We start from the raw sequence: 9,974 nt of genomic DNA on the forward strand, positions 1-9,974 counted from the left end.
TGTTGGGGTGGTGCCTTTTCCGTGGGGGGGGGGGGGGGGGTGATTTCTCACATTCTCTCTCTCTGTCTCTCTGGCAAGTGTGCATACTCTGTAACAAAAATCTCTCAAAAAAGAAAAAAATTATTTTTTAAATTAAAATATGGTTATACTTTAAAAAATCATCTTCTAGAAGTAAAATAACATTTATGTAACCAACTTGAAAAGATATATTAGTTAATATTTATAAATTAAACACATGGATGTTACTATTTCTTTTTTATTATCTGCTCCTAATTTTATTTTTCAACAGATAAGTCACTCCCATAGTACAAGTTCTGAAGCTAATAATACTTTACAGACTTCTACATAATGTTGGGAGATACAATCTTGCCCTAAGCAACTTCTAGAAATAATGAACTTCTAATAATTACACATCTTGCTCTTCTTCCACATCCTGTTATAATTCAGCTTTTGTGTCCACCCTGAAATTGTGGACCCTCTCACCCTGTGGCCAGAAAAATGGAATATGCTAATGGGCTGGGCCTGGATCTTCTGCCCCTCCTGGTGGGGGAACTAATCCAACCCACATAACTGAGTATAAGGGAGAGGCAGTTCCCTCCAAAAAAAAAAAAAACAAACAAACAATCAAGTTGCTATTTCTAGAATAAAGAGAATATGTGCTAGACAGAAACTATAGATGTCTCTAGCTTCTGCTTGGCATTTCTTTAATTCAGGATTATTGTATACTATTATCTTACTCTTTAAATTCTTTGAAAAAAATATTTCAGGCCTCTAATGTTAACTCTGTATAGGCATCTTCCATATTTGGAGGCACTGCTTTAACCACCATGCAGAATTTCACTAGACATGATTTATAAACTGTATTTAAATGTCTATTTATAGACTGGCACTCTCTTTTTATTCTAAAATGTTACTCATTATAGCCACCAACATAGCTACTAAAATAAGTTGCTTCTCCATTTCATATGGGGCATAGGGATAAGGAATATAAGATAAAATAAGAGTTTGTTGAGACAGGTAAAATAATGTTGAGAAATAGGTTCAGTTTTAAGATTCATTTTTTTAGGAACCAGTGGATCACATAGTGGTTACATCATTGGACTCCCACATAGTTGACTATAGTTCAAGTCCCAAACTCAGTAGCTTAAAATTCACACCAATGCACATGTGTGCATGCCCAAAATTCCAAGAGGAGAATGGAGGAGAAAGGATTGTAGCATGGCTATCCCCCCAGGGGGTGATTTCTCACTCTGTCTCTCTATTTCTCCAGTGAGCACATGTATCTCTATAACAAAAATCTCTGGGAAAAAAAAAATAAAGAAAGAAAGAAAAAGATTCTTTTTTAAAAAAGAATTATTCATTTAATTTTATTTAATTTTATTATTTTCTTAATTTGCTATAGGACACATGCACTCATCAGAGAGAAACAGAGAAAGAGAGAGAGAGGAAGCAACCCTCCAAGTCCAGGACTTGAACCGTGGTTGGCCATGTGGGAGTCCAGCACTTTGATCACCATGCCACCCTCTGGTCCCCAGTTTTAAGATTCTTATTGCTACCAAAAAAGACTACCTTTAAAAGTTTTTAAACAAAAGAATGTGCCATAGAAAACTTACTAAAAGCAAATTTAGAAAGCACCAAATACAGAGTACAATCGGAATCCACTACGTGTGGATGAAGAGAGTCAGGCCCAGAGAAATGAAGCAGCTTGCTCAAGATCACACATCTCGCTGGTACTCAATTTGAGGGTAGGATCCATTCTCTGAACCTGCAATTCTGATCTCATCTTGCCACCCAAATTATCTCTACTGATACCAATTGCCGTTGAACAGTCTGCAAAGATGATGTATATTCAAATACAGATACGGGCTTTCCTCAGATTCTTGGGACTAAAGGACTATTTCTAGTAATGAATTCAATAAATTTACAGATGATACGCTCACAATAATTTTTAAAAGAAAATTACAAATGTTTATAGACTACTTTCAAATTTTCTCCTAGGGCTGTCTCCATTGTGCAGTGGTTCAGGTAACCAGATCCCATATGGGCCAACTACAGTTTGAATACCAGCCCTGGTGGCTTGCAAAGCATGCCAGGCATGTGTGTATGTGTGTCCAAAATCCTGATAGGAAGAAGGAATCAAGGAAAAAAGATCGTGGTGTGACCATGCCCCATTAAAGATGTCTTCTCTTTCTGGCAAACATAGGAACACTTTGGTAGTAAAAAAAAAAAAATTTCAATCTTCTTTCCAACCTAGGCCAGGCAGAATGGCTCCCACAAAGGGTGGCGAAAAGAAGGTTTGGTCTGCCATCAACAAGGTGGTGACTTGGGAATACACCATCAGATTCACAAGCACATCCATGGCATGGGCTTCAAGAAATGTGCCCCTTGGGCACTCAGAGGGATCTGGAAATTTGCCATGAAGGAGATGGAGACTTCAGATGTGCATATTGATACCAGGCTCAACAAAGTTGTCTGGACCAAAGGAATAAGAAACAATCCGTATCATATCCGTGTGTCATTGTCCAGAAAACTAACAAGGATGAAGATTCACCCAACAAGCTCTACATCTGGTGGCCTATGTATCTGTTATTATTTTCAGAAATCTACAAACGGTCAATGTAGCTGGGAACTAACTGCTGATTTTCAGATAAAGCTTTAAAAGCAAACAAACGAAATCCCCAAATAATTACCTTTACACTCTACTGAAACTGAACTCTGCAGTGATGGCAACCCACTGAATTGAGCTCAGGATTGTTGATCCTTCAAGGCTGGTTAGCTCGACCTTTCACTTCTGTGATGCCACCTCATCTTGGCCACACTGGTAGTAAAAAAAAAAAAAAATTTCAATCTTCTTTCCAACCTAGGCCAGGCAGAATGGCTCCCACAAAGGGTGGCGAAAAGAAGGTTTGGTCTGCCATCAACAAGGTGGTGACTTGGGAATACACCATCAGATTCACAAGCACATCCATGGCATGGGCTTCAAGAAATGTGCCCCTTGGGCACTCAGAGGGATCTGGAAATTTGCCATGAAGGAGATGGAGACTTCAGATGTGCATATTGATACCAGGCTCAACAAAGTTGTCTGGACCAAAGGAATAAGAAACAATCCGTATCATATCCGTGTGTCATTGTCCAGAAAACTAACAAGGATGAAGATTCACCCAACAAGCTCTACATCTGGTGGCCTATGTATCTGTTATTATTTTCAGAAATCTACAAACGGTCAATGTAGCTGGGAACTAACTGCTGATTTTCAGATAAAGCTTTAAAAGCAAACAAACGAAATCCCCAAATAATTACCTTTACACTCTACTGAAACTGAACTCTGCAGTGATGGCAACCCACTGAATTGAGCTCAGGATTGTTGATCCTTCAAGGCTGGTTAGCTCGACCTTTCACTTCTGTGATGCCACCTCATCTTGGCCGTCCTTTTGGATTGCCTTCTTTGCTTTCCTAATTATAGCCCTGCCATCGGTCTCTTTGCTACATTCTCTTGGACCGCTCTCACATTGTGATCCGCCCATTTTTACCAGTTCTCTGCAGATGCTTTCTAAATTCCCACCCTTGTTGACCTCCATCCTGGGCTATACTTCCAACTACCCATGGAGAATCTCCATGTGAATGTCCTCAACAAGTACTTTCAATTTAACTTGTTTAGCAATGAATATATTTTTCTCCTAAAAAAAGATTTGCCTGAATTCCGTGTTTGTTTTGCTCTTCCAAAAAAATCAGCATTAAAACCTTGGACTCTCCTTATAACCTTTTTCTGTTTCCAATCACATACCTCATCCCTAAATTTTGTAAACCATTTCCTGTCATTTCTCATTCCCCTCTTATATTTCATACTCCAGTTACCCCATCATCTCTATTACCTATTATTGGACTGTTACATAAACCTCCGATATACTACTTACCATCTCTTGCCTTCTGCACCCCCTGCCTTGATTAATAGGCCCATTCATATTCCCTGTAGAAGAACCTTTGTAAAGGGCACTTTAAAGTACTTTACATTTTCCTACTCAAAACTTTCAAGTTCCCCCCATTCTATATTCAAAGTGTTTATCCCGACATTGAAGGACATAGATAGCCCATGATGATCTCATCTTTCATGCCAACTCTGAGCTTAAAGGTCCACCTCACAGTGCAAAGTAACAGCAAATAAAAGTGAGTCTACAAGACGCGTAGTTCCGAACCACTTTCTCTTAACCCAGCTCCATTCATTCATTCTGGTCTGCATTTGGTAGTTGGGAAATTTGCCTTTGCAACTAAACTTTCCTGGACCGGACACTCTTTGCCATCCCTCTGCTTTTCAATTCCTTAGCTCCCTCTCCATAAGCCACTCTCTTTGACTGCTATTAGTTTGCAAGGTAAACTTTCTTCCTTCTGGAACATTGAACCTTGCAGACTCTTACTCCTTTGTACTTCATGCTCTGTGTATTCTCCTTCTTTCCTTTACACTTGAGGTTTTGCTCTGTGTACTCAAAATCCTACCTATATTTTCTCTCCTATGTACTCAAGGGTTTGCTCTGTGTACTGAAAATCTTTCTAGACAACCTCTTCCGGCCTTAACCCCTCAGTTCTTTACATACAGGTCTAGACAATGTCCCATATGTAAGATCAAGCATCTCTACTTCAACTTTAGTTAACATGGGGCTGGGATTATTTTCCCAACTTATTTTGTTAATCACATTTCTGCTTTACTTCAGTGACCAGCAAACTTCCCTGAGCATTATTCATAAAGCACACTTCCTCTGAAATTGAATAGCAGCCTTGTTAAATAGAAATATACAAGACACAGATGGAAGCCCATACCTAATTTTAAAATTTTAGCAAACACATTATAAATGTAAAAAGGCCAGCAGGTGGCATTGTGCTTAAGGCACTGGACTCTCATAGGCCTTAGTTCAAGTGCTGGACCTGGCAGCTTAGAAATCATGCTGGGTGAATGTGCATGCGTGTCCAAAATCCTGAGAGGAGAATGGAGGAGAGGGGATTGCAGCATGGCCATCTACCCCAGGAGGTGATTTCTCACTTTCTCTCTCTCTCTGGTAAGTGCATACACTCTGTGGCCAGAAAGAAAAAAAAAAAGATGAAATTAATTTTAGATTTTTAGTTTATCCAATATATCAAAAATATCATTATAACTTGCTATTAAACTTACTAATCAAATTATCTTAAGTTTTTTTTTCACTGTAAGACTTCAAAATCTGCTGTTATTCTGAAATTACAGAATATCTTAATTCACAACCCATCTCCATAACCTAATGGTAAGGAGCCAGATCCCATATGACTGAATGCAGTTCAAATCCTGACCCCGGTGCCTTGAAAAACATGCTGGGCATATGTGCATGCATGGGCCCCAAATCCTGACAGGATAAAGAAGTGAAGGAAAAGGGATTGTGGTGTAACTATGCCTCATGGAGGGGCATGCTTTCTCCCTCTCTCTCTCTGTCTCTCTGTCTCTCTCTAGCAATTTAAAAAAATAAAAACAAAAACAAAAAATTCCTTAATTCAGAGTAGTCATATTTCAAATGCTTAGTAGCTCTATGTAGCTTGTGGGTGGCATAACGAACAACACAGTTTTATTAAATTGTTAATAACTTTTTAAATTTGTTTGATACTTGACATATGCTGATGTCATAATTAGATGACTAGAATCTAGATCATCATTTCCTAGGGTATGAGAACAGCCAGTGTTCAAATACAAGATCTCGATGTTGGGGCAGAAATGACCTGATAGAAAACAAGTACAATGGGGACCAGCAGTTGGCATAATGGCTACATCACTGGACTCCCATGTAGTTGACTGTGGTTTAAGTTCTGGACCCGGTGGCTTAAACTCACAATGGGCACATGTGCGTGCATGCCCAAGATCCTGAGAGGAGAAAGGAGGAGAAGGGACTGTGGTGTGACCATATTCCCAGGGGGTGACTTCTTGCTTTCTGTGTCTCTGGTAAACGCACGTACCCTATAGAGAAAATCTCTCAAAAAAAAAAAAAAAAGAAAAGAAAAAAGCATCATGGTGAGGCTGTCAGAATACTCTGTGATAAGGCTTAGACTAGAAATAGGTTAGTATGCCAGTGCTGGCTTGGCCCGTGGTCCCAACACCTTTTTATATGGCTTAGATTGCCTCTGTTAAGTTGCACCCAAAAAAGAAAGTAAGGCACTAGCCAAGCAATTTTTAAAAATTAATAATTATAATAAAAATGTGGGCATGAGTTTCAAGCCACCAGGTCTGGGTCTTGAACCTTGGTTGGGCATATGGGAGTTCAGAAACATAACTGCTATGCCATCTGCTGGTTCCTCATTCCTTTTAATGACTGAATAGTATTCCATAGCACATTTGCTCTATCAGATAGTCTGTTGATGAATACTTAGGCTGATTCTGTATCTTAGGTATTTTGGACATGGCTGTAATAAACCTAAGGAGAGCAGATAATCTCTTCAAAATATGACTTCCTTTTCTTTGGATATATACCAAGCTAGAAGAGAAGATCTTTAAAAAAAGATTTTATTTACTTATTTATATTATTGAAAGAGAGAGAGTTTTGTGGGTTTTTTTTGGGGGGGGAGGAATTTTTTTTCTATAGGGTATGTGCGCTTGCCAGAAAGATAGAGACAGAAAGCAAGAAATCACTCTCCCAGGGGGATGGCCACACCACAATTCCTTCTCCTCTATTCTACTCTTGGAATCTTGGGCATGCACGCACATGTGCCCATTGTGAGTTTAAGCCACCGGGTCCAAGACTCGAACTGCAGTAGACTACATGGGAGTCCAGTGACCTAGCCATGACGCTAACTGCTGGTCCCAAGAGAGAGAGACTCTTAACAGGACCTTGCAACACTATAATCCTCCCTTTGGCCTTCCAGCCAGCCAAAATCACAGGTGCACACAGGGGGATTCAGTGTGTTCAGGTTGACCCAGGATCCAAACTTGGGCTTCCCACATGAACCCGTTATTAGTGGCAGTGCCCTATCACCCGGCTGTCTAGAGAGATCATATTAAATGTTCCCAATACAAAGTAATGATAAATGTTCAAGGTGATAGATAATGCTAGTCACCCTGATTTGATAATTACACATCATATTCATACACCAAAAGTTATGCTGTACCATATAAATATGTATAATTATTGAATCATTTAGAAATAGTAAGTTTTTAAAAGATTGTTTTGGTTATTCAGGAGCTTTGTGTCCACATAAATTTTAGAATTGCTTTTCTATTTCTGTGAAAAATGTCACCGAATTTTGACAGAGATTACATTGAATCTATACAATGCCTTCAGTAGTATGAAGATTTTAGCAATTCTTTCAACCCATTAATCATAGAATATATTTTCACTTATGTTTTCTTCTACTTTTCTTTCATCAATATTTTATAGTTTTCAGTGTACAGATCTTTTACTTCCTTTGTTCAATTTTCCAAAGTACTTTATTCTTTTTGATGCTACAAGGGTACTTTAAAAGTCTGTGGAAAGACAGCATTAAACTATGAATTTATTTTGGTGCAAAAATTTCTTGAAATCCATGGATAGCTTTTTCATAATATGCGTTTGCTGTGAACTCTTCAAAGACCTCTTACATTTTAAATGAGGTTATTTGTTTTCTTTTTTGAATAGATTGTTATTAATATAAATACAATTTATTTTTGTTTGGTTGGTTTTGGTTTTATAAGCTAAAGAGCACATGCAATTGCCAGAGACAGAGAGAGGAGGAAGGAGAGGAAGAAAGCATCTCCCAGTAGGATGCAGTCACTACAATCTCTTCTCTATATCTCCATTCTTCTGGATTTGGGCATCCAAACACATGTGCTCCATGTGTTTTTCAAGCTGTTAGATCCAGGTTTCAAAACGTAGTAGGTGAGGGAACAAGCAGTTAGCGTAATGGCTATGTCACTGGACTCCCACGTAGTCGACCGCGGTTCGTGTCCTGGACCCAGTGGCTTAAAACACGCCGGGCGTGTGTGGGTGCGGCCCCAAGATCCCGAGAGGAGAATGGAGGAGAAGGGATTGCAGCGTGACCATCCCCCCTGGGGGGTGATTTCTCGCTTTCTGTCTCTATGTCTCTCTCTGTCTGTCTGGCGAGCGCACGCGCCCTACAGTGAAAATCTCTCCAAAAAAAAAAAATGTAGTAGGTGATATGGAATCTGGCCATCTTAACTACTAGGCTTTAGGACCAGTCCTTGTAAATAATTTTTGTATGTTGATTTTACAAGGGGTCTCCAACAAGTTCAGAGAAAATGTATATTATGAAGAAAAATTTAAAAAACTATGCATGGATTCCAAAATTGTTTCACACAAAAATAAATTCATTTTCAATTCTATTTTTCCATGAACATTTTGAAGACCCATTATATATCCTGCTACTTTACTTAATTCAATTAGTTTTAGGAGGTTTTTTGGTGGAGTCTTTGGTGTTTTCTACATACAGGATTATGAAGTCTGCAGACAGGAAGAATTGTACTTCTTTGTTTACAATTTGGATAGTTTTTATTTCTTTTCCTTATCTAATTGTTCTTGCTAGTGTTTTCAGCACTGTGTTAAGTAAAAGAGGCAGAAGTGGGCATCTTGCCTTGTACCAGATTCTAGAAGAAAAGTTTCCCATTTTCTTCCACTGATTATATTAGCTGTGGAATTTTCATAAACCACCCGTACTATGTTGAGTAGATTTCCTTCTATATCTATGTTGTAAAGAGAATATTGAACTACATCAAACAAAAAAGCTGTGCACAGCAGATAAGATGATAAACAAAATAGAAAGTCAGCCTAAAGAGTGGGAGAAAATATTTGCAAATCATATATCTGATAAGTGGTTAATATCTAAAATATATATGGAACTCACACAACTTAACAAAAAAAGATGAATTAATATAATTACAAATGAGCAAACCACCTGAGTAGAGTTTTCCAAAGAAGACATAAAAATGTCTAATATGGATGGAAAGGTACCTGACATTATCTGGGAAATACGAATCAAAACTACAATGAGATATCTTCTTACATCTGTTAGAATGATTGTTTTAAAAAAGACAAGAGATAAGAAGTGCTGGTGAGGGTATGAAGAAAATGCAACATTTGTACACTATTGTTGTAAATGTAAACTGAAACAACCATTATGGAAAACACTATGAAATTTTCTCAAAAAAATAGAATCAAAGACCTGCTGGTGGCATGCTGGTTAAGGCAGCTGGATCCCTTATGGCTGACTGAATGATTCAAGTCCTTGAGAAACATGCCATGCAAATGTCTGTACATGTCCAAAATCCCAAAAGGAGGGAGAAATGGAGGAGAAAGGATTGTGGTATGACTGTTCCCCCTTGGAGAAGCCTTCTCCTCTCCTCTCTCTGGCAAGAATATATGCCCTCTAGCAAAACAGATAAATAAAACGTTACGTTGTTCATCTAAAATATATACAATTTAAAAAATGATATGTACCTGTGCCTATAAGGTCATTCCAATGAGTGGCTGTCCCGACCCGCAAGACAGTCGAACAGGTTTCGAACAGGTTTCCTGAGGGAAGGAGTGAGAGACAGGACGAGCAGCGCGGAGATGACGCAGTGTTACAACACGGACGCCGCGCGGAGATGACGCAGTGTTACAACACGGATGCAGCGGATGCAGCGCAGAGATGAGGCAGTGTTGCAACTCTTCAGGGTCGTCCATTTATTGTGGGTCAGAGATTGTGTTTATATACATGTTGGTGGGCGGTGATTGGTTAAATGAAGGATTGTAAAAGGTGGGTTATGATTGGTTGCTTTGTGGACCAATCATGAGGTGCCAGATAGCATGGTTTTGAAGGGGAGATTTTGAAGGGGAGCCAATTGTGGCCTTTGGCGTTGTGTAATTGTTTGCTTGCTGAGAAATCGAAACTTAAAGGTTTCCTTAAAATGGCGATAGTATAAGACTCATAAAATGGCCTCGGCAGACTCGCAGATGTGCAGTTTCCCAAAAGCGGCCACACCACAAATTTAAAAA

General features: G+C 38.9%; 1 long non-coding RNA gene across 1 annotated transcript in view; it reads right to left on the reverse strand.

Annotated features, from left to right (window-relative positions):
• Positions 1–9,526, reverse strand: part of LOC114008078 (uncharacterized) — a 22,330-nt gene extending 12,804 nt beyond the window's left edge. The window contains exon 1 of the long non-coding RNA XR_003549640.1: positions 9,435–9,526. This is a non-coding gene — a long non-coding RNA (uncharacterized LOC114008078). The remainder of the gene's footprint in view (positions 1–9,434) is intronic.
• Positions 9,527–9,974: the final 448 nt, after the last annotated feature.

Source organism: Tupaia chinensis, unplaced genomic scaffold (genome assembly GCF_000334495.1).
Source record: "Tupaia chinensis unplaced genomic scaffold, TupChi_1.0 Scaffold000281_1, whole genome shotgun sequence".
In the NCBI taxonomy this organism is placed as follows: Eukaryota; Metazoa; Chordata; class Mammalia; order Scandentia; family Tupaiidae; genus Tupaia; species Tupaia belangeri.